This window comes from Geotrypetes seraphini, chromosome 1 (assembly GCF_902459505.1).
Source record: "Geotrypetes seraphini chromosome 1, aGeoSer1.1, whole genome shotgun sequence".
Taxonomy (NCBI): Eukaryota; Metazoa; Chordata; class Amphibia; order Gymnophiona; family Dermophiidae; genus Geotrypetes; species Geotrypetes seraphini.
The window spans coordinates 255,092,624-255,117,542 of NC_047084.1; the positions used below are offsets into that span (position 1 = coordinate 255,092,624).

General features: G+C 45.7%; 1 protein-coding gene and 1 non-coding gene across 12 annotated transcripts in view; one reads left to right on the forward strand and one right to left on the reverse strand.

Annotated features, from left to right (window-relative positions):
• JAKMIP1 (janus kinase and microtubule interacting protein 1) overlaps window positions 1-23,911 on the reverse strand; it is a 341,711-nt gene extending 317,800 nt beyond the window's left edge. For 4 of the 11 annotated variants that reach the window (XM_033949576.1, XM_033949596.1, XM_033949539.1 and 1 more), the window contains exon 1: window positions 23,486-23,909. The gene's annotated coding sequence lies outside the window, so the exon portion shown is untranslated. Of the gene's footprint in view, window positions 1-22,579; window positions 22,907-23,485 lie in introns of those variants that run through there. The other 7 variants (XM_033949634.1, XM_033949615.1, XM_033949605.1 and 4 more) reach the window with 4 other exon arrangements.
• Window positions 23,912-23,918: 7 nt separating this feature from the next.
• On the forward strand, window positions 23,919-23,992 carry TRNAT-AGU. The gene has a single exon. It is a non-coding gene; the product is annotated as a tRNA-Thr (tRNA).
• Window positions 23,993-24,919: the final 927 nt, after the last annotated feature.

Here is a 24,919-nt window from a genome sequence, read left to right on the forward strand (position 1 = left end):
TATTGTTGATGAACATTCTCTTTAATGAACAGTGCATTATCTGCTCCATGTGACAGCCATCTACAATCTTTTTCAAGGGTTTTATTCAGTGAATCCAAAAAAGTAAGAAGCCTGTTCAAAAAGTTCCAGGATTGATTTTATTAAAAAAATATAAATCTTACAACTTATTCTATTGGATCCCCTTTAAAGGTCTCCCCTTCCCAACGGCGTTAATTGATGATTAGCACACACACTTCATTTGATCAACATGATCACCATCAATTGATGTTGATGATCTTCCAATTCACGAATCGTCTTCTACTGATTCATGACTACTTTTGAAGCATGAATACCATTGAAAACACCTTCCATGACTCATGACCTGTTCCCCATAAGCTACTTTCAATATTTTATAAGTTTCTGTAGTAATCTTACCCAATTTAAAACAGAATTTCATGCTGTAGCGCTGCTCACTGAGGTTGCACATGATGAAAAATAGTCAATCACGAAAACAAACTTTCACAAAAACTGCTGTAGCTCGGAGACAAAAACAGATATCAACAAGCGGAAAAAGGAGGTTACCCATGAGGTTTCAAGCTACTCAATGGCACCTAGTGTGTCTAAAAAGAACTTCCCATTGGCGTGCAATTCAAACTGTTCTGGAAATTTTTGAACAGACCTCATATTTGTTTAGCACATCTATCTTTTCTTTTTCATTCTCTTTTCAGTTTTACAAATCCACTTCTGGCCCTGCTTTCCCCAACATACAGTGCTGAGAACAAATAATTTAAACCCCTTGACATGATGTGTATTTTAGCACAGTTTATACTCAAAACATGATTCAGTCCTAATCAAAACCCCTGGTAATAAATAAATAACCCCAGTGAATAAATAGACAAGAAATATATATTTTCATGTATACAATAATTCTTGTGTGAAAAAGTATGTGAACCATTCATTCAGCAATTGCTCCTTGAGCAGCAATAATTTCAGCTAAACATTTTCTGTAATTGTTGATTCAGTTTCCAACACCAGCCTTGAAATATATTTTGACCTATTCTTCTTCACTGAATTATTTCAATTCTGATATTTGCAAACTTTCTTGCATTTACAGCTCACTTCAATTTCCATTATAAAAAAAATTTCAGAGGAAACAGAGTATGACAGCAGAAAAGGGCCGACGGCCCAACAAGTCTGCCCACTCAAGAACCCTCCCTCCCTCGAGAATCCATCTATTAATCCCATCGTCCCTTGAAGTCGAGCGTGCTACTGGCCTCGACTACCTGACTTGGAAGACCATTCCATCGATCAATTACCCTTTCAGTGAAGAAGTATTTCCTGGTGTCCCCATGAAACCTCCCCCTCCCTGAGTTTTAGCGGATGCCCTCTTGTCGCCGTGGGACCCGTAGGAAAAAAGATTTCATCCTCCACCTCAATGCGGCCCGTGATGTATTTGAATGTTTCTATCATGTCCCCCCTTTCTCTGCGCTCTTCGAGAGAATATAAGCGTAGTCTGCTCAGACGTTCTTCATATGGGAGATCTTTAAGTCCTGAGACCATCCTAGTAGCCATTCGCTGAATCGACTCCATCCTCTTCACGTCCTTTATATAACGTGGCCTCCAAAACTGAACACAGTACTCCAGGTGAGGTCTCATCATGGATCTGTATAACGGCAGTATGACTTCAAGCTTTCGGCTGATAAAGCTCCTTCTGATGCAACTCAGCATTTGTCTTGTCTTTGTTGAAGCTTTCTCCACCTGATTGGCAGCTTTCATATCTTCCCGGATGATTACTCCCAAGTCCCGTTCTGCTACAGTTCTTGTTAGGTTTGCACCATTCAGGGTGCATGTTCTGCATGGATTGGTGCTCCTCTATTTGGACAGGATTGAAAGATCATTTCTTAACATTTGGGGCTCTGTCTATCCACTACCATTCAGAGAGATTACAAATGGGAAAAGTGAATCTACCCAAGAGTGTCATCCTGTCAAGATCACTCCAAACATAAATAGGGAAATAATGTATGAATCACAAAAAATCCCAAATATCTGAAGATCTCTCTTGCTATAGCCAATATACAAGTTCATATATCAATTACTGGGACAATGTTAATGGGAATGGTGATCTTGGGAAGATCGGAATAAGTCATTGCAAAAACCTGGTACCTGCCAGCACCAAAGAGCTCAGACCAAAGGGAAGGTAGCCACTGCAGGTGGAAGACCCTTCCCTTTCTTCCCCTGGACCTGGATTGCTACAGCATGTGGAGATCTATCCATGGACCTTGCCAGCACACTGTTCCTAGTTCTTTCCTTGTGTAAGAATCATCATAGTGGAATCAAAAATTGAACTTTTTAAATTACAATCACAAATATTTTGTTCAATTTCTTCCTAAACACTGTATGTCAGGGAACTGTAAAACCTGAAAGGAGAATGTAGAAAAAGAAAAGATAAGAACATAAGAATTGCCGTACTGTGATAGACCAAAGGCCCATCAAGCCCAGTATCCTGTTTCCATCAGTGGCCAACCCAGGTCCTAAGTACCTAGCTAGATCCCAAGTAGCAAAACAGATTCTTTGCTGCTTATCCTAGGAATAAGAAGTGGATTTCCCCAAGCCATCTCAATAATGGCCTATGGATTTCTCTTTTAGGAAATTATCCAAACCTTTTTTTAAACCCCGCTAAGCTAACTGATTTCACCACATTCTCCAGCAACGAATTCCAGAGTTTAATTACACATTGTGTGAAGAAATATTTTCTCTGGTTTGTTTTAAATCTACTACTTAGTAGCTTCATCGCATGTCCCCTAATCCTACTCTTTTTGGAAAGAGTGAACAAGCAATTCACATCTACCCTTTCCACTCATTATTTTATTTTATAGACCTCTATCATATCACCCCTGAGCCATCTCTTCTCCAACCTGAAGAGCCCTAGCCACTTTAGCCTCTCCTTATAGGGAAGTCGACCCATCCCTTTTATCATTTTTGTCGCCCTTCTTTGTACCTCTTCTAATTCTGCTATATCTTTTTCGAGTTACAAGTGACCATAAATGCACACAGTATTCGAGGTGCGGCCGTACCATAGAGCGATACAAAGGCATAACATTTTCATCTTTGTCTTCCATTTCATTCCTGATAATTCCTAACATTCTATTTGCTTTCTTAGCAGCCGCCACACATTGAGCTGAGGGTTTCAATGTATCCTCAACCATGATACCTAGATCCTTTTCCTGGGCAGTAACTCCTAATACAGAACCCAGCCTCACAAAGCTATAGATTGGGTTCATCATTCCCACATGCATCACATTGCACTTGCTCACATTAAACGTCATCTGCCTTTTTGATGTATCCATAAATAGCAGCAATGTCAAAGTCTGCCTCCACCATTAAGGCTTGCAGATCTGGAATGTTGTTGCTTAGACAGCGAGAATTCATACTTATTGCTTTCTGGCTTCAATTCTGTAGCTTTTTATAATCTGTGTAATCTTCATACCAGGTCTCCTCTTCTAATTATTGATGAAGAGTAAATTACCTAGAGTTTCTTCTGTTATTCTCCTCTCTCTCTGATTATGTTTTTTGCCATAAGCACTATCCCAAATTCATCTGCTCCTGTCCTCTAATTTAACCAACTTGTCACATGAAGGGCAATTCTATAATCTAGGTGCCCACATTTACACCCCAATGAAAAGTGCCAACAGGTTGGCTAAGTAAGTGTTATTCTACAATGGCACGTGTGGCTACTGAGGGGACTGTGTGGATTCATGCACAGAAACGTTTCATGGTAAGCGTGGGTTCTTGTGTGCATGTCCAAAAAAAACGGAAGTACCAGTTACACACCGATCGATACCTGTTCTTCTGCATCAATGTGTGCTTTCACTTTTGGTTTTGTTCAGACACACATCTGTAACCTCCTATCTGCCTATGAACCCTGCAGAAGCTTCCTTCAAGTTGTAAAAGACAAAGCCAGCAGTTAAAGTTCAAAAACTGCATGAAATTCTCTCTTTAAACCCTTGTTCATAGCCCCCAGACATGCAGACTTGCACAGTAACCATACTTCTAAAGCCCCTGTTCACCTCTCTGAACTGCTGCATGGCCTCATTTGTATTCATTTTAATGCAAAGTGTGGCCATGTCGGTTAACACCTGCCATCAGTTCCTCTATATATGGCTCAGCACATTCAACCCCAGGTAACTGTGCAGTTAGGCCCACACTAGCCGTCAGCATCAGCCTCTCTGTGGGTGTAGTGAGTGCTTGTGTATTCTCAGTGTACAGTCAACTCCTTCACTTTGTCCCAGGATGGGTAATTCAATGTTTGAAAAGATGAAAGCCAGCATTTTACCAGATTCTGGGCATGCTCAAGTCTGACACGATAGGCAACGACAGGAAAACAATATATCACGAGAACTACAACCCTGCTATGTGCCGAATGTGTGAGTTTATATGTTTATATATCCAAAGTGGAAGAATCTTCACTGGGCAGACTGGATGGGTCTATCTAGTCTCTTTCTGCCTTCATCCATTAGATTATTTTGTTCCACATTTCATGATCCTGACAAACCTTTGAACGTACTGCGTATTCTAACCTCCTGGTCTTTTCAAACTGTCACTATATGTCAAATGTAATAACTGAACTATATATACTGCCTTTCAGTAGCATAGCCATGGGTGGGCCTGGGCCCGTGCCTGTCCACTTTCATCCCAGGCCCACCCAGCAATGCCTGGCCTCAGCCTGACTGACAAACAGAAACCAGTCACCTTTACCAACTTTTAGTAGTCCACCAGACAGCATTCCCTCCCAATTTGTCCATCTTGCACTGCTGCCACAGTGTGAATCTGGCCTTCCCAAAGCAGCAGAGTACCTCCCAGCCACGGCATGCTGACAACTCTGCAGCAACCTGCCCTCACAGGAAGTTGTCACACTCCACTAAGACACCGACTTCCTGTGAGGGCAGGATGCTGCAGAGCTGTCAACAAGCTGCAGCTGGGAGGTACCATGCTGCAGTAACAGAACTAGATGGACAGGTATTTCATTTACTTTGGAAGCTGGGGGCAGAGATGAGATTTTTAAAAATTTGACCCACCCAGTTTGGTCTTGGGCCCACCCTCGATCAGCTGTGTGGTTAAATTCAAAGCAGTTTACATATTATATGTATTTACATACTTATTTTCTACATGGGGCAAAGAAGTAACTTGCCCAGAGTCTCAATTTTCTAAGCATAGCAGCAAATACTAGATGAACCAGAAATTATGGGACTTGTATACCGCCTTATTGTGGTTACACATTCAAAGCAGTGGGCAATGGAGGATTAAGTGATTTGCTTACACTCACAAAGAGAAGTGCTGGGATTTGATCCCACAACCTCGGGGTGCTGAGGCAGCAGCTCTACCACTAGGTTACTCCTTACCTAGAAAAGCTTCTGTGACCCAGATAGGCTATCAGTGTGTTCAGTGCCCATATATCTGTGCCCTTTTCACAGGGTGGTATGAGTATAATATATGAACATGGGAAACACAATTCCCTAAATGTACAGATTGTTTGTGATGTCTACATAAGAATTAAGAATGTAGCATTTGCCTAGTCCATGCCTCTGTCCTAAGTCACCCTGTAGTCTGAATGGTAAATATGGTAAAAGACAGCTGCTGTATAGATATACACATAATAAAAGCAATATGTTTACTTACAGCTTGGCAATGAAAGAGATTGCACAAAGATATGCAGTTTTATCATAGTGTGTTTTCAACATCTTTGCATATAATTGAGTATTTTGCTGTAATAGACAAAGGCCCTGATTCTGTATAGGATGCCCGGGAGAGGTGTCCTATACAGAATCGGGCCTACACTAAACCCGATTCTGTAACCTGCGTCCATGTTACAGACGCCAGTTAGAGAATCGGGTTAGAGTAGTCGCGGCCGTTACACTTATCTCGGCAAGGGATAAGTATAGTGGCCACCTGTCCGATCGCCGGCAGGAGGGTGCCGGAACACCCCCCCAAAACTCCCAATCGCTGGCAGGAGGGTGACGAACCCCTCTTGCCGGAAAGCTGCTCCCGCCCCCCGAAACTCTAGATCGCCGGCAGGAGGGTGCTGAAACCCTCCTGTTGGAACAGCCCCCCCCCCCAAACTCCCAATCGCCGGCAGGAGGGTGCCCAACCCCTCCTGCCGGAAAGCCGGACCCCCCATGCTAATGACCTTCCCCTCCCAACTAACCTTTAAATGTTGGTCGGCTGGATGGGTCTTGCTGTCGTCCATCCGACAGGCCCACCTCGTCGAAATGAGATGGGCCCGCCTGGACCAATCAGGCCTTAGGCATAGCGGGTCCGCCCATTCCCACTAATCCTAAGGCCTGATTGGCCCAGGTGCCTACGAGCCTGGGCCAATCACACCTTAGGGTTAGTGGGGATGGGCGTACCTGCTATGACTAAGGCCTGATTGGTCCAGGCTTCTAGAGCCTGGGCCAATCAGGCCTTAGACTTAGCGGGGATGGGCCAGGAAGGGGCGGGCCTGTCTCATTTCGTCGAGGCGGGCCTGTCGGCTGGACGGCAGCAAGACCCGTCCAACTGGCCAACATTTAAAGGTTAGTTGGGGGGGAGGTTAGGGGAGTCATGGGAGGGGAGGTCATTAGCATGGGGGGTCCGGAGGGGGTCCGGCTTTACGGCAGGAGGGGTTGGGCACCCTCCTGCCGGCGATTGGGAGTTTGGGGGGGCGTTCCGGCAGGACGGGGTTGGGCACCCTCCTGCCGATGATCTAGAGTTTCTAGGGGAGGGGGCGGCGTTCCAGCAGGAGGGGTTGGGCACCCTCTGCCGGTGAACGGACAGGCGACCACTATACTTATTGCGGCAGGGAGAACCCTTGCTGCGATAAGTATAGCGGCCGCGTCTACTTACAAGCGTCTTTTCCTCTTTTAGGGCTTGCTTGGGGAGCATTTTTTTTAAAAAACGTGCATCCCGATTGGCTGATTAGACAGCTGTAGGACACCTACAGCTGCCTAAAATCGGGACGGCACTTTGCAGAATCAGGACCAAAGTGCCTAGGACTGTCTTCCCTGGCGCTGAGCCCATGCTTTTGGACAGTGGGCCTCATCAAGCTCCCTCCTCTTACCATTAGCCTACACTATACGGCCATCTTTAAACCTGTGGAGGCTGCCTACTTTGTACCTGTGTCTTTATACAACTGGCCAAAACCACAACTAAAATGGAATCTGCAATGTTTATACCTGCACTGGCAGGTGTGTTTGTGTGTGTTTTATAAAGATGAAGCCCTTATTTTAGAAGTAACCCAATGTGCCGACGTATGAGGCGGTCATATGTGGAACATTATTACATGTTAAGCCCTCCTATGGATCGATATAAATGCCTTCTTTTTCTAATAATGACCGGGATAGCCATGCAGATTGTAACCCGAAATAGGAAGAATTGCAATCGTCTAAATTTTCCTTTCTGATGGGCAAATCTGTGCTCCAGCTATAGGTATGATAAAATGAATGCCGATAGTTCGGGGCATAATAATTTATTTAAATTGGTTTGGGGCCCGTTGACATCTTATATTACTTCAATATAGTAGGTCTTTGATTATGAGTCAATTTTTGTTTATTTTTGTACACATCCAGGGAAGGGGGGGTTATTTCGGTCCTAATTTTGATCTTTGAGTATTTACATCTGGGGTGGGTGGGAGGAGGATGGGAGGATATTATTAATTTGAATAGGGTAAGGTTATTGGGAAAATCTATGTATTTTGTGTTTTATTGATTAAGCATTGGGGGGGGGATAAAATGGTTGGTTATGTATATTTGTAAGTTGAATGTGCTTTTATTGACTTATCATATGTTATATAGTTGTCTTGCACTATTGATGTTTGGAAAATCAATAAAGAATTATAAAAAAAAAAAAAGAAGTAGTAACCCACTGTATAAATAATAGCTTGTACATATATAGATTAGCACATGCATAAAAACCAGCCATTTTAATTGGGGGAGTTTGTGCATATTAGCTGTTTATAAAATTACTCCCGTATTAAAGTATGCATGATAACATGAATGTGTATACTTTTATGTAACTTGGGTCTGGAGTAGCTTTTGGGTGGACTTCTGGTAGGCAGTTATAAAGACACAAAATTGGATAAAAGTTGGCATTCATACCTGCTCTAAAACACAAATAAAGCCTGCGGGAAGGCCAGATGCAACGGCTGAGAGCAAATGTTTGCCTTCTGTCCCTCTCCCAAACATAGCAAACCCTTCTGAACCACCTTACTCAACCATCGGGCACCCCCAATATTGAACAAACTTCTCGAGTGTGTTCAGGATGGGGTCATTTCTGTTGGGTTTAGTACCCCCAATCATTTTGAAAAGTTGGATCTTCACTGTAGCAGTCCTATCATCAACAGGGGTTGGGCCCCAAACATGGCTGCCATATCCAACGGATATAAACCAAGACTGTTCACCCACTTGTGTAGACATGCCTATAAAACTCCTAAATGCAAAACCAGTTATCAGTGCCCTGCCTTTACCTATGTCTTTCTTCTACAGTGTTCTCCCTAGCGCCTTTCAGCCGGGCGCCCCGCCCGGCTAGATTAGGTGAGCGCCCACGCCTCCGCCTGACTTTTTTTTTTTTTTAAGCGCCAGAAAAAGGGTTTTCAGCTTTACTTTTTTAAACAATTTTCCTACTGCTGGTCGATTTTTACAGTCGCAGTTGAAGACAGGGGCTGCAGGCTCATTATGACCCAGTGCACAAACAGGAAGAACCCCGACGTCGTGTTTACTTTTGTTCTGCAGCTTATCGCACAAGACGCTCCTGCACAAAGCGAAACCAATTGGAAAGAGGAGAGGCGGAAGCTCGCAGCTGTGTGTTTCAGTAACTGCTGCTGGCTAACGGAGGGAGAAGGTACCTAAGAGAAATGAAGTAGGTCCAAGAAATAGATTCGCTACAGGCTAAGGCGGGAGATAGGGCAGGGAGGAAAGCTTACAACTTGGTGTTCTTGCTTGCTTCGGCTCTTCCTCGCTGCCAGGTCCTGCCTACTTTCTGTTTCCATGAAGGCAGGACCCAGCAGCGAGGAAGGCCCGAAGCAAGGAAGAGCTCCAAGTTGTAAGTTTACCTCCGTCGCTGACCTTTCTCCTGCCTTAGCCTGTAGCGAATCTGCCGATCGAGGCAGGGGGGGGGAGTGATGGGGGAGAGAAATGCTGTTACTGCTGCATCCAATTAGGGGGGAGAGAAATGCTGCTGCTGCACCCAATGGGGGGGGGGGAGGAAGACCAGGGAAAGGAGAGGAGAGGAAAGAGATGCCAAGACCATAGGACGGAGGGAAAAGAAAGGAGATACCAGACTATGGGGGGGGGGAAGGAGACAGATGCCAGACCAGGGGAAAGGAAGGAAGGAGGGAGAGAAAAGAAGGAGTGGAGATGCAAGATAATGGAGGGGGTATGGGAGAGGAGTGAGATGCCAGGGCATGGGGGAGGGGAGGGAAGGAAAACTAAGGAGACAAATGCCAGACCAGAGGGAAAGGAAAGAAAGGTGCCAGAGCAAGCAAGCAGAGGGAGACATAGGAGAGGAGAGAGATTCCAGGGCATGAGGGGAGGGATGGGAAGAGAAATGCTGCTGCAACATCCAATTGGGGAGGGGGGGAGAGGAAGAGAAGTGCTGCTCCTGCACACAATTGTGGAGAGAGAGGGGAGAAGGAAGACCAGGGAAGGGAGAGGAGAGGAAAGAGATGCCAAGACCATAGGAGGGAGGGAAAGGAAAGGAGCTACCAGACCATGCAGGGGGGAGAGATGTCAGGGCATATGGGGGGAGGGGGGAGGAGACAGATGCCAGACCAGGTGAAAGGAAGGAAGGAGAGAAAGGAAGGAGAAGAGATGCCAGATAATGGAGTGGAAGGGGGAGATGGAAGGAGAGGAGACAGATGCCAGGGCATGGGGGGAGAGAAGGGGATAGAGGTGCCAGAGCATAGGGGAAGTGGTGGAGACAAAAAAATGGAGAGGGGGTGAAGCTGAAATGGAGAGAAAGGGCAAAGGATATTCAGTTTATTGGGACATAGAAAGAGGGAAAATGCCATATGGAACACAGAGAGGGCGGACACTGGATGGAAAGGGCAGAGAGGGTGGACAGTGGATGCAAGGGGGAGAGAGAGAGAGAGGGCAGAGGCTGGGTGGAAGGGGCAAAGAGAGAGGACAGATGTTGCATGGAAGGGAGCGAGGACAAACGCTGAATAGAAAGAAGAGAGTGAAGAGAAGATGATTAAAGTAGAAACGACAAAAGGTGGAAAAAAAAATTTGTTGTTGCTTTATGTAGAATCAAGTAGTATTGTAACTGTATTGATTAAAGTTTATCAATAGAAAATGGAAATAAGGCAGTTTTTTGGGGACTAAACCCCTTTCCTCAGGTCAGGACAGGATACCATAACAGTAGTATACAGTACTGTCTTGAAGAAAGATTTGGCCTCTGAAAGCTAATTACTACTAATTGAAAAATGGATTAGTCCAATAAAATGGTATTTTCTTATTTCTCTCTTCCCTGTTTTATTTATATTTGTTAATTTGTAAAGTGGTGATTGTTATGTAGCAGTTTTTTCAAATTTACATCTACTGTCTTTATATTTTGCACAGTATTAGCAGTGTTCTCCCCAGCGCTTTTCAGCCGGGCGCTCCGCCCAGCAAATTTACATTACCACCCGGCTGTCATCTGCCGAAATCTGCTGCCATCACTGCTTAACATGAGCCTGAAGAGCCGCCGAAAGACTCCCGCCGGACTTTAAACAAAACAAAACCCAGCAAGCGACTCAAACCCGGCTTCCCTCCGAAACCGGAAGTTACGTCGGGGGGGGTAGGTAAGAGAAGCCGGCACAGACCATTAGAGCCCTGGAGCATGCGGGAGATAGGCCAGCCATGGAGGGAAGCTTACTTGCTCTTGCTTACTTCAGGCCTTTCTCGCTGCCGGGTCCTGCCTACTTTCTGTTTCCGCAAAGGCAGGACCCGGCAACAAGAAAGGCCCGAAGTAAGCAAGAGCAGCAAGTTGTAAGCTTCCCTCTGTCGCTGACGTTTGGGAGATAGGTCAGCGACGAAGGGAAACTTGCAACTTGCCTTTGTCTGTAGCGAATCTGCCGGGTGTGTGAGACGGGGGGGGGGGGGGGAGTGAATGGGAGGAGAAATGCTGCTGTACCCAATTAGAGGGGGAGGGGGAAGAGAAATGCTGGTGCTTCTGCTGTACCCAATTTGGGGGGGTTAAGAGAAATGCTGCTACTGTACCCAATAGGGGGAGGGGGAAGAGTCATGCTGCTGCACCCAATTAGGAGGGAGGGTGAAAAGAAATGCTGCTTCTGCTGTACCAAATTGGGGGAAAGAAAGAGAAAGGCTGATGATACTGCTGTACCCAATGGGGGGAGGGGAAGAGAAATGCTGCTGCACCCAATTGGGGAGGGAGAAGGAAGATCAGGAAAAGGAGGAAAGAGATGCAAAGACCATGGGAGGGAGGGAAAGGAGATACCATACCATGGAGTGGAAGAGAGAGATGTCAGGGCATATGGGGGAGGAAGCAGGGCCAGATTAAAGGATAGGCCCAGTAGGCACAGGGCTAGGGCCTGAAATGGTCAGGGGGGGCCCGCCAGTGCTGTGCTTTGGGGCCTCACCCTTGCTGGATTCGCTGGCAGCAGCAGTAGCCTCATCATCATCCCGGACACCCCCCCAAAACCCGATCCGACCCTCCTATCTCTCCCTCCTTCCCTCATCGGTGACGTGCCAGAGGGAATCACGGCAGGAGAAAGCCCTGAAGCAGCATGTTTAGAGTAGAGCATGGCTGTTTAGAGTCTCATGATGGTAGGGAGGGAGAGATAGGAGGGTCATGGGGGGGGAGAGTAGCAGTTTGCCCCGGGTGCTTGGCCTGGCGTCATGAACTTCTTCGGCTAGCAACAGCATTTACAATTCATTGCTGTTGCCAGCTTCAGGCCTTCTTCTCTGTCGGGTCCTGCCTACTTCTGTTTCTATGAAGGCAGGACCCGACAGAGAAGAAGGCCCGAAGTTGGCAACAGCAGCGAATTGTGAATGCTGCTGCCTGAAGAAGTTTATGATGCCAGGCCTTGGGTGACAGAAGGAGGAAAGGGAGCAGAGGGGGAGAGACTTGCTGCACCCAACTGGAAGGCGAAAGAAGATAAGGGAGGGAATGAAACGAGATGCCAGGGATTGGAGGGAAGGAGGAAAGTATGCCAGACCAAGGGAAAAGGAAGGGGGAAAGGAAGGAGAAGATGTCAGAGCATGGAGGGGGAGGGAGAGATGGAAGAAAAGGAAAGACGTGAGATGCCAGAGAATCAGGGAAGGGAAGATACCAGACTGTGGGGGTATGAATGAAAGAAAGGAGAAGAGAGAGTTGCCAGAGCATAGGGGACGGGGTGTTGACAGAGAGAGAAAAATGGAGAGGTGGCAGAGCTGAAATCAATCATGTACAAAGGAGAAGAGAAGGGGCACAGGATAAGACAGTTTATTGAAGGAGCATAAAAAGAGGGAAGATGCCATATGGAACGGGGAGAGGGTGGACAGTGGATGGAAGGGGCTGATGCTGCATGGAAGACAGAGTGGACAGATGCTGGCTAGAAAGAAGAGTGATTAAAGCAGAAATGACAAAAGGTAGAAAAAAAAATTTTTGTTGCTTTACGTAGAATCAAGTAGTATTGTATCTATTGATTAAAGTTTATAAATAGGAAATATAAACAAGGCAGTTTTTTGGGGACTAAACCCCTTTCCTCAGGTCAGGTCAGGACAGGATACCATAACAGCAGGGGTGCCCAAATGGTCGAGCGCGATCGACCAGTAGATCGCAAAGGCAATGTGAGTCGATCGCGTTGCCTTGGCAATCTTTTTCTTCCTGCCTCCCTGAGCCAGGCCAGGCGTGTACAAGCGCTGGACTCACAAGACTTCACCTCCGATGTCAATTCTGATGTCAGAGAGGAAGTTCTGGGCCAGCCAATCGCTGCCTGGCTGGCCTGGAACTTCCTCTCCAATGTAAGAATTGACATCAGAGGTGAAGTCTTGTGAGTCCGGCGCTTGTACATTCCTGGTCTGGCTCATGGAAGCAGGGAAAAATCGGCATTAGGGGGTAGGGAAAGAATCGGGGAAGTGGAGAAATTGGCGCGATGGCTTGGGGGGCAGGGGGAGAGAGAAAGAAAGAGAAACAGAAAGAAAAGGGGAGGGGCAGAAAGAAAAAAATATTGGATTTATAGTCAGAAGAAGGAAGTGCAGAGACTCATGAAATCACCAGACAAAAATGGAAACTGATTTTATTTTCAGTTTAGTGATCAAAATGTGTCTGTTTTAAGAATTTATATCTGCTGTCTATATTTTGCACTATGGCCCCCTTTTACTAAACCGTAATCGCGGTTTTTAGCGCAGGGAGCCTATGAGCATCGAGAGCAGCGCAGGGCATTTAGTGCATCTCCCTGCTCTAAAAACCAGTATTGCGATTTAGTAAAAAGGGAGGGGGTATATTTGTCTATTTTTGTATAGTTGTTCCTGAGGTGACATTGCATAGAATCGTCTGCCTTGACCTCTTTGAAAACCCGCGGAATATAAATGATAATTAACATTTTCTCTGCATACAGTGTGCTTTGTGGTTTTTTTTTAATTTTTATTGTTGGTAGATCATTTTGACTTGGTCATTTTAAAAGTAGCTCGCAAGCCCAAAAAGTGTGGGCACCCCTGCTGTAGAGCCATTTCATGTATGACTGGATGAGCTATATTTATCTTTTTTTTTAGTTGTTTAAATTCATGCAGAAATAAATGGCTAGACTGAACCTAATGACTTCATTAATGCCTTTCCCTTTTTTAAACCTCTATACCAGTGTTTTTCAACCTTTTTTGGGCAAAGGCACACTTGTTTCATGAAAAAAATCACGAGGCACACCACCATTAGAAAATGTTAAAAAATTTAACTCTGTGCCTATATTGACTATATATAAAGTAATTCACTTGAGTGCCACCGCCGCCATCGGGAACAGGCCGGCGCCAAGTTCTCCCTGCTTCTCTTCCCCGCGGGGCCGACCAACTCTCGCCACCCGTCGTCAATTCTAACGTCGGAGAGGACGTTCTAGGCCAGCCAGGCAGCGATTGGCTGGCCCAGAACGTCCTCTCCGACGTCAGAATTGACGCGAGTGGCGAGAGTTGGCCGGCCCCACAGGGAAAAGCAGGGAGAACTTGGCGCCGGCCTGTTCCCGATGGCGGCGGTGGCACTCAAGTGGCTAAAGAGCCGCAGTTTGCCGGCCTAGGGACAACACTGGAGGGTGGCCAGCTGTGCACCCCCTTGGGACGTAAACCCGGGGTGGGGCAGACTGCCCCCCCACCCTGGTATGCCACTATCTGTACCTCACTCCCTCCCTATGACCAACAATTCTCCTTTCTTCTATTCCCCGTGTACACAACCATCTCTTTCCCTCCCTTCCTCTCTCCAAAGTCCATGCCTTCTGTGTCCAAACACTCATTCCCTCCCCCACCTCAGCATCTCTTTCCCTCCCTTCCTCTCCCAAGTCCATTTCTTCTGTGTCCAAAAACGCATTCCCTCCCCCACCTCAGCATCTCTTTCCCTCCCTTCCTCTCTCCCAAGTCCATGCCTTCTGTGTCCAAAAACCCATTCCCTCCCCCACCTCAGCATCTCTTTCCCTCCCTTCCTCTCTCCCAAGTTCATGCCTTGTGTCCAAAACGCACTCCCTCCTCCCTTTTGTGTTCCGTGTTTGCCTCCCAGCCCATCTTTGCAACTTTCTCAGCAAAACGAAGCTCAAGCCGCGAGCCTTGTCTTCTGCTTCCTGCCTGCCCTGCCGCGCACAAATAGCCGACCGGAAGTATTCTCAGACGTCAGCGCTGACGTCGGAGGGCAGGCTTTGCTTAAGCCCTCCCTCCGACATTAGCGCTGACATTGGGGAACGCTTGCGATCGGCTATATGTTAGCTGCAGGGCAGGCAGGAACAGAAGACGAGCCTCGCGGCTCAAGATGTATTGAACTCCGCGGGTCCCCCGTCCAGCTCTCTCCTGTCCACGTGGGGCGGACCGCCCCTCTCCCTAGACTGTGGCCTAGGACCCTGGGGGAGCCCGGGCCCCCTGTCAGCTCCGGGCCCCTGAATGCAGGACTGGTGGTACTGCCCTGATGGCGGCCCTGACCGTACGGCACACCAGGCAACATCTCGCGGCACACTAGTGTGCCGCGGAACAGCGGTTGAAAAACACTGCTCTATACCATTTGAAAGAGGGCAAATACTTCTTAAATTTAGTAAAAATATTCTGGCACAAGTGTCAAACCTTAAAAAAGGAAGTCATATTGAGCATTGGAAAATAATAATAATAATTAACATACATATACAGTATGTATGTATACATTTAGGGCTCCTTTTACTAAGTTAGTATACATTTAGGGCTCCTTTTACTAAGTTACGATAGTGGTTTTAGTGTGCGCTTAGCGCGCGGAGGAATTGCCATGTGTGCTAGATGCTAATGCCAACATTGAGTTGGCGCTAGTTTTCCCACATAGCGCAGGGGTTTGAGCGCGCTAAAAATGTTAGCGCACCTTAGTAAAAGAGGGGGTTAATTTTCCCCACCACCAAATTTCCTCATCCCGCCCCACCCGGCTACTTTTTCATGCCACCCGGCTGGAAAAAATTTCTGGGGAGAACACTGATCTATCTTTCAAACCTGTCCCAGCATGCCCAAATTCCATCTAGCGGTGATCTATTCTTTGCTATCTCAGAGCCCTGACACAATTGCAGCACTTCTGCCCTTTGTGCAGATTAACTCCAGTGTCATTTGCTGCCATCCTCTCGTCACTAAGGATCCTCTATATTTATCCAATTTTGTGTCTCCACAACGGCCTCCAGAAGAGCATTCTAGGCATCAAACCAAGTCAGTGCTTTAGCACTAGTATGGTGGTCCCTTAGTTGGTAGGGCAGTCCCCTCAGGTGCTGTGCCAGTCACAGCAGGAAGCCTTTTCCAATGCAGTTGGTCCTCAACAGCTGTAGTAAAATCATTCAGAGGTTGGCCACTTTGCTTCAGCTTCAATTTGTCCGCACCAGGTCTTTCCTTGGAGACTTTTGGAGCTGTACAGAATAACATACTTTACTATTTGGCCAAATGCAAATAATGAAAATTATTATTTGGCTAAATACGAGTACACTTAATGGGCTTTAAAGCAGCAACTTGAAATCAGAGAACAAATGTTTATTTCAGTAGGATTTAGAAACAGTAGTCCCCAAAATTATTTGTATTTCAAATTTAAAATCATTATTCAGCCGGATACAAATATATATTTAAAGGCACTATTCAGGTTCGAATCAAATCGAATACAAATATTCAATAAAGACCTACTTTTTATCATCTTCCAGCCACATGGTCAGTGTCATCTTGGAAGTCACAATGGAGACAGGACCAAACCATGTTGATTAAGTGTTGTAAATTTCTTGAATGATTTCATTGTACTGATGATCAAGCAGCGAGAAGCTGCGGATCAAACACAAGCCTTGCTCAAGTTTCTGATGCATAGAGAAAAACAAGTAAAAGAAATTCCAGGTGACCACCACCTTTTCCATGAAAAAGATATTCTACTGGGTCTTTCCTGGCCCTGAAGGACGTTGCTGTCGATCAGGTTGGACTGACCAAGGCCATCATTGCCAAAAGCAACCAAGGGAGGCCTTGAAAGCTACAGGATGGTATGTTTAGGACAGGGAACAACACGGTTTATTTCCACTGGCTTCAGCATAATAATATACGAATCCTACGGCGCATAGTCACACCATTAGGATTTTCCTGCTCTTCTGATTCAAATTAGTAGCAGACACTTTCAGAGGAAGATAGTCCTGAGGCATGCAAGTGGGATGAATTATTGCTTGTACAGCTTAAGTATAAATGCATATAAATAAAATCTACACAATAAAGTATTTTTCAGTATTATTTTTTAAGGAATGGTGCTGTGTGTGATACATCAAACATGATACACTTATGTTACTAAATATGTAGGTACAGTTCAACATCTTAACCAAGCTGTGAGAATGTTACAGCCCATAATGACATCCCTGCCTTAATGAGCTTACAAACCAAATGCAGGCCTGAAGTAATGGGAGACAATGAATTTTGCCAAATGTTTAAAGGACTGTTATTGTGAGAAGTCACACTAAGCCCCAATCTGCAGCTTCTCACCCTCTTGCTGTAAGACTGTCCCAACTGGGGAAACCCCAGTCAGTCAGTATTTTAAGAAACCTGCAATGAATATTCATGAGATAGATTTGTATAACAAGGAGACAGGGTGTGCACATTATAACACAGTAAGGTAGTAAATGATTGCCTAAACAGTCCATCCAGTCTGCCCAACAGTCATCACACTCATTTCACACACACAGTATATGATCATGGTCTTTAAGAACATAAAAATTGCCGCTGCTGAGTCAGACCAGTGGTCCATCGCACCCAACAGTCTGCTCACGCGGTGGCCCCCAAGTCAAAGACCAGTGCCCTAACCGAGAACAGCCTCACCTGCATACATTCTGGTTCAGCAGAAACTTGTCTAGCCATGTCTTGAATCCCTGGAGGGTGTTTTCCCCTATAATAGACTCCAGAAGAGCATTCCAGTTCTCCATCACTCTCTGGGTGAAGAACTTCCTTACGTTTCATTGATATTAGAGAATGACATGGGGAAAAAATGTGTCCCACTAGAAATAAATACTCAAGGATTAGGCCCCGAATATATCCCTTATTCACTCAAAAACAAGCCCCACACGGACAAACGATACACACACCCAGCAACACTACAAGGCCTTATTTACAACCCACAACATTCACACTCCCCAAAGAGAAAGGGAAAAAGAAAAGAAGTAGAGAAAAAGGCCTCAGTTCAGCTTCATCTGGCCAAAAAAACTCCACTCCTACAAAAGCTGTTTATGTGTAAATGCTGAAAAATAGTCCAAGAAAACAAGGCAACTAAAGTAGCCTGCCAGATGGTATCAAACAGCACGCCTAATACAGATGAAAGTCAGTGGGTGAATGTAACAAAAGGCAGTATAGTCCAGCTCATAACATCCATAGCAAAAGCAAGAAAAAATAACTTAGCTGCTAATGGCCTCCAAATCCAGGCCAGGCAGACCCTGTAAGGACTGCCTGGCCTGGATTTGGAGGCCATTAGCAGCTACGTTATTTTTTCTTGCTTTTGCTATGGATGTTATGAGCTGGACTATACTGCCTTTTGTTACATTCACCCAGATGAAGCTGAACTGAGGCCTTTTTCTCCACTTCTTTTCTTTTTCCTTTTTCCCTTTCTCTTTGGGGAGTGTGAATGTTGTGGGTTGTAAGGCCTTGTAGTGTTGCTGGGTGTGTGAATCGTTTGTCCGTGTGGGGCTTGTTTTTGAGTGAATAAGGAAAAAATGTGTCCCCATCTCTGCCCTGTCCCCGCCTCCCCCCCCCAATCCCCGCAAGCTTGGTTCCCATCTCCGCTCCATCTCCGCAAGCCTGGTCCCCGCCCCATCCCCACAAACCATCTGACCCCATCCGCACAAGCCTTGAATAGCTATGATTTTATATTGAACTTATTTTATTAAAGTGTAAAAAGAAACAATATTCTGTACAATTGTTATTTTATAAATAATACAGAATATGCACAATGGAGATCCCTAATGATAGTGCACGCAACACTGGAGAGACGCATGGTGGGAGACTTGACTCTTGGCCCAGGTCGCAAATTTTGTCAGGTGTGGGAGCACTTCTGGCAGGACCTCACACCGCATGCTCGCAGTAGACTTTTGAATCTTTAAGACTTTATTCCCACTCTCAGCTGTTGGACTGGCCATGGATTCTTGGGGAGGGGAGGGGAGGGGGGGATGGAAGGGGAACTGATTATATTGTTGAAAATGTTATTTCCTGAATGGTACTACTGTTTGTATTTGCTTCTTACTGCTGGAATAATAAAAATCATTTAAACATAATACAGAGCAGGAATCAAATAATACAGAGCAAGGATCAATAAAACCACTGTCTCCTTTCCCCTTCACAAATATCCCCTCCACTATCGAGCAAACTGAATAAGTTAAATTATTACAGAATGCTATTCATAAAAATCATGCTAACAGAATACCACAGTCGCACATGACAAAAATAGTGTTAGGGGAATGCAACTGCCCCCCTGGTCAAAGACAGCCCTAAGCCAGCTGGAAGCAAAAGAAGCACGGCCTGGGCTTTGTGGTCCCCAATTACTGTATGTCTAACACCAGCTCTAATAGGATACATATTTCAAATCTGATATATTCTAATCACAAAATAGAAAATAAAATTATTTTTTTCTACCTTTTGTTATCTTTGTCATTTTATTCTTCAAATCATGTTGGTCTCAGGCACTGGCCTCTGTTTTCTTTTGTCTTCTCTTAACTCAATTGCCAGGGTCTCCTGACCATTTGGCATGTCTTCGTTCTCCATGCTCACCATTAATCTTCTATCTCTGTGTATGAATTGTTCCCCATGTTCAGCATCTCCCTTCTCTATGTCTCCTATATGTCCCTTTCTAGTATTTCCCCTGTGTCCATCTCCCTGCCTTTATCATATCACCATTCTATGATCCTCTCCTCCTGTGTACAGTATCACTCCTTTATAATTCCTATGCCCCCCCATATCCAGCATTTTCCTTCTGCATTCTTATTCTCCCCCATATCTAGCATTATCTCTGTTTCCATATACTACCCGATGCAGCATTCCCCTTTTTGTCCCTGTTCCCATGCTCCCATCTATGCCCACCATCTCCCCTCTTTTTGTATATCTCCCTGTGTCCAGCTTCTCCCCTCTCTTATTCCCTTACACCAATATGTCTCTTACACTCTCTCTTTTCTCCCTCCCTCCGCTATATTGAATATTTCATTCACTCTTCCTTCATCCCCTTGGTTCAGCTTTTCTCTTTCCCTTTCTTCCTCCATGCAGGTCCTGCACCTCAATCCCTTCCCTCTAGTCCCCTTCCCATGGGTCCAACACCTCTATCCCCTCTGTTCAACACCCAGGTATGGGTCTGGCACCTCTCCCTTCCCTCCAGCTCCACTTTACCCACCGCATGGGCCCAGCACCTCTTTCCCTTCCCCACAATTCCCAGACCAGATCCAGCAACTGTCTCTCTTCCCTTCAACTCCAGCTGGTCCAGCAGCTCAAGCAATCCCCTCCCCCCTTTGCAAGTGCAGCAGCAGCCCCCTCCCCTTGTGAGTCCAGCAACCCCCTCCCTTCCTCCCTATCATAGTTCCAACAGCCCCCCTCACCCTCACACTCTCCCTCCCAATCATGGGCAGCAAAAAAAATGAAAGTTACATCGGAAGGAGGGACTCAGCAGCAAGAAGGTTCCGGAGCAGTGCTGCATGTAGGAGGCTTCTAAGAGGCTGGTAGGCCCACCCTGGGAGGCGTGAAGGGGCCAACCCAGGAGAGTCGTAGGTTTGTTGTTTTGGTTTGGGCGTTTTTGCCGCCCGCAATCAGAAGCCAGGGAAGGAGGGTGCGAGGGCTGTTGGGCCCGCAAGAGGGAGGGAGGTGGACTCATGAGGGGAAGCTGCTGACCAGGAGGTGTGGGAAGGGAGGCAACCAGTCAATTTTCCCCCATTCCCATGGGTAACAGTCACCGTGTCATTCTCTAATCAATATCATGAATATTCATTGTGGATATTCTGAAAACCTAATTGGCTGGGGTTCCCCCAGGACAAGTTTGGAAATCACTGCTTTAAGCATTAGCCCCCATTTCCCAGTAAACGTATGTGTGGTACTACACACATGTTCTTTTGTTAACGCTCCTCTTGGGCCACACTGGGAAGACCCACAATTTCTCCCGTACTGGTATCCCACACAGCTTCTCCTTCATTGCAGGAGGAATGGCTATGCTACTGGAGCCCATGTTTATCCATGTAGTGTCAGCTCTCTTTTCTGTTGTCAATCTCTAAAAGAGGCCGATCAAAACTGCCTCAATGAAGTTATATGGAAATACCTTTAAAATAAATAGGAGGAAATATTTTTCCACTCAAAAAATAGTTAAGCTTTGGAACTCATTGTCAAGGATGTAGTAACAGTAGTTAGCATAGCTGGGTTAAAAAAAAAGATTGGACAAGTTCGTGGAAGAAAAATCTAGTCTGCTATTGAGACAGACATGGAGGAAGACACTGCTTGCCCTGGGATTGGTAGCATGAAATATTGCTACTATTTTGGCTTTCTGCCAGATATTTGTGACCTGGATTGGCCACTGTGGGGGACAGGATACTAGACTAGATGTACAACTGGTCGACCCTGTATGGCTATTCTTATGATCCATAGTCGCTCTTGCCCATGTTAGCTCTAGTTTTAAAAATTGCTGCTTTGACCTAATGTGGCAGTGCAGTGAGATTACCACTAGAGATAATGGCAGCCATTTTGAGAGCATTGTAAGTATGGGCAGGAGCCTTTACACCCCTAGACTACCAGGAATTGAAAGACAGGTGCAAGGGGGCACCTACAGGTCAGCGGGGTGGGGGGAGGCAACTCCTGTTCAGAGAAGAGGGGAGGGAGACAAATAGCACTTCACACATTCTGCTTCCACTGAAAACAGTTTTCAGGCAAAACCAAAACCATGGCCATAGCCTTTTGGCCAAAACCAGGCAGAAAAAGGATTTGCGGCCAGTTCCAGTACCATAACTGCATTGACACCAGCTTTCATACATTTTCTCAAATCAACAAAACCTTAGAGAGTCAGTATTTCCATCCCTGGCAGTTTTCAAATCTAAGCTAAAAACTCATTTTTTCAAGGCTGCTTTCAACACCTAACTCCCACTCACCATAAGATACCTATGTCTATCCTATTATTCTCTCTGCAAGAAACTCCCCCATCCTATATGTTCTATATGCCTGTCTGTCCAAATTAGATTGCAAGCTCTACTGAACAAGGACCATCTCTATTGCTTGTTAAGTTTACAACCCTGCCTAGGCTTTTCAGAGCTACAGAAATTATAAATAGGAGTAGTAGGTTTGAGGAAAAACAGCATAACAAGTCACTCAACATATCTCATTTCCCTTCACCATCACTACCACCACACCAAGCCCCTGAATGCAGCAATCTCTGATTTGGCAAACTTGCTCCACAGAAGCCCAAATGGCTGTTTTATCCCTAAGAAATTTAGCTGATTTCACACAACCTAATCCTGAAAAAGTCATCTGGAAAAGATATATAGGTCAAAATTATGTTTTATTTTTGCATATTTTAATAAAATACCTCCTAAATGCCGATTTAAACTACAGTAGATTTAATAAGACAGAAAAAAAAGATTGATCAAAGCTACACCCAAAAGGTAACAGACCCCCTCCCCCCAAACACTTTCTCATTGTTTAAGGTTGATGAATGCCAATTTCACAGTTTTGCTTCTTAATGTTATTGAACTACCGACCAATATTCAAAATTGTGCATCAAAAAATTTCAACAGATTGAAGTCATCCTCCTCCCAAAGACCCCAACCGGAGGAAGAGTCTACATCCGCTACCCGTTGCAAACTGAACAGGGGGAAAATCGAGTTTCAGCAGCCCGGCACAGCCTTATGCGGCACATTGCAGGCAAGATTGAAAAAAAAAAAAACCATGCAAGATGTTCCTACCACGCACCAAAAAAAACCAAACCCAAAACCCACCTTGTCCTGGCGGAGGAAAGGGCAGCAAAGAGCCCAGGCCCCACCGTGCTTAGTGCCGAGGCGGCCGCACCCCAGCATAGGAAACGTGCAAGGTGCACACACACACACAATCCTTCACGCACAGCGCGGCACTTTGCGGACTTTCCAAGAGTTGGGGGGGAGGGGGGGATCGATTGCTCGAGTCTCAAGCTGTCACAGCCTAATCAGTCCCAGCTGTCACTGCATGACCATTTTTGCGAACACAGTTACGGGCGACACTGAAGCTGAAACCCAGAACAGAAATATATACCTCGTTTCCGAGAAATAGTTTCTGCAGCAAGCCGCAGATCTCCCCCCCCCTCCCCCCAATCTTCTCTCAATAGCGGATGGAGGATAGATTAGATTCCACCTGAGGTCGGAAGTGAAACGGCGGCCCTGGGGTATCAGAAGTAGGGAAAATTCAAAAGTAGTCGTACGACACCTTCTTCCATCGCTGCACAAAAAAAGCCACCCGGAGGCTCCGAGTTGAAGCAGGAGCTGAGACGGCAGAAAAGATCCCCCCCTGCAACCCCCCCCCCCCTAGGTTCAGCACGAGAAATCTCTTACGCGCGGCCGATCTATGAGCTCATGCTCGAAAAACTGCGCCGTAGGAAGCAGGCAATAATAATAATAATAAAAACTTTAATGGGGAAGTATTAAGCTGGTTAAAAAACCATCCGCTCATTAGCGGACGCCCGCACTCGTTTAGCAGCCTACAGTAGAATGAAATGCATCTTCTGCCCAAGTCACAGGCTCTAGAAAATTCCTATCATCTGAACAGCGTTCACAGGACAAAATACATGTTTTCTGTTAATAACAAGGGGGGACCCCCCCCCCCCCCCACACACACACACACACACACACACACAAAAAAAAAAAAACACTTACCAGGCTGGCAGCGAGAACGCACGGTTCGAGCGGGTGCGCGTGAAAGTTGCGTTACGTGAAGATCGGATGGGGGCAGCCTCAGCAGCGGCATGTGCACCTTGCGGGGCTCCCGCTCCCACCCATCCTCCGCCGGCCACTCTGAGCAATCCTCGCGCGAACTGACTGAATCTCAGCGGGCGGCTCGGTTCCGATTGCCAGCCGGGTCGGGTCAGAGAGACGTGGGTTCCGGGTTAGGTCCGCGGCGTTGCGCCGCCGCTGGATCTTCCGCCGTTAGCAGAGGCTGTTCCTGGCCCGATGCTAGAATGAAAGCGTAAACTGTGCCTTCTAACCTCAGTTGAAGCCGCCCACGCCCGAGAAATAACGAAATTGTGCGCTAAGGCACAGCCGATAAAAAATGATATTCTACATACATAGCTCTCACTGTTTGTTATAGGGCGCCGTGGCTTAGTTGGTTAAAGCGCCTGTCTAGTAAACAGGAGATCCTGGGTTCGAATCCCAGCGGTGCCTCTATTCAGTTATTCTTGCATCCTTTTGCAGAAGAAATGGTTTGATAGTAAAAAAGCCAATACATTTCCCAGTTAACTGTCAGCCTATGCAAACATACTCTCACAGTGCTGACATGTTAAATTGGATTCACTGCAGTGTTTTGGGGAATGCAACCAGCTTCATCTTCCAAGGTAAAGCATGAAACACAACATGCCCTAACACAACATATAGTTAAGTTTGCTTACAAATTGACCATTTGTTTGGAGTGAAATATTGCTTTTGCAAGATTGTGTAGCTTATTAGCAATTTTATATAACTGCTGCCAATGGCTGTGCAAACACAATATTATGCAGACAAAATATTGAACTGCATATATAACAATTTTCTAATAATATTACATGTTTGAGATTTTTTTCTGAACGACATAAACTAATGGGAGTTAAATATTCACGTCATTACCACTGTCATTTTAAATTCCTAAAATAGATCACAGGATAAATCACTTCATATATACTCATTTTATTTAAATATGTGAAAGTGCTCAGACCCACAAACCACTTGCAAAAATGTGCAAGAACATAGAAGGAACCATCATATCTTCTTCAGGAGGTGTAGCTAGCTAAAACAAAACAACATCATATTACCTTCCTGATAACTAATTATAAAAGCACTCAAACATATTACATCTCAATCATACAATCTCCTTACACACCATAACCCAATCTCAATTCATTTATCAAGAGACCTAAACAATGTAAGCATTCTATTCACAGTTACATAAACAGTGCCACTGACGCAACATAGATCAGGAACAACCAATCACATTGTTAGAAATGACATCTACAACATGTCAAAGCTCAATGGTGGCCCATTCCATACCCAATTGAAACAAATACCTTCAATATGAGTAACCAATGTGACCTCAATACCATTCAACCTCCTCATTAA